Source organism: Aptenodytes patagonicus, chromosome 15 (genome assembly GCF_965638725.1).
Source record: "Aptenodytes patagonicus chromosome 15, bAptPat1.pri.cur, whole genome shotgun sequence".
NCBI lineage: Eukaryota > Metazoa > Chordata > Aves > Sphenisciformes > Spheniscidae > Aptenodytes > Aptenodytes patagonicus.
The window spans coordinates 710,356-710,682 of record NC_134963.1 but is presented as its reverse complement, the minus strand read 5'-3'; positions in this window follow the sequence as shown (position 1 = coordinate 710,682).

Genomic DNA, 327 nt, shown 5'->3' with positions numbered 1-327 from the left:
GCTGGCTGGGTCACTGCGGTTTGCTTGGTCCTTTTCTAAACTGACTTTACTGTGGGGCAATTCTCTGGTATGCTCATTATTGGTGTCCTGGAGGTGGGCTTTCTGTAGCACACAGGCCAGGGTAGATACCACTTCAGTAGGGTGGGCTATAAAAGGAAGAAGCTGATAACAGGTCTGAAAGAATCCATAATGGGAAAGATGAGAATGGTTATCCCTGATTTTCACTCTGATTTTCAGCTGTTGGATCATTCTGTGGCTGTTCCAAGACTGGAAATCCCAAGTGTAGTGCAGAATTCATGGGAAACAAAGGAAGTCACATGCCTGCTC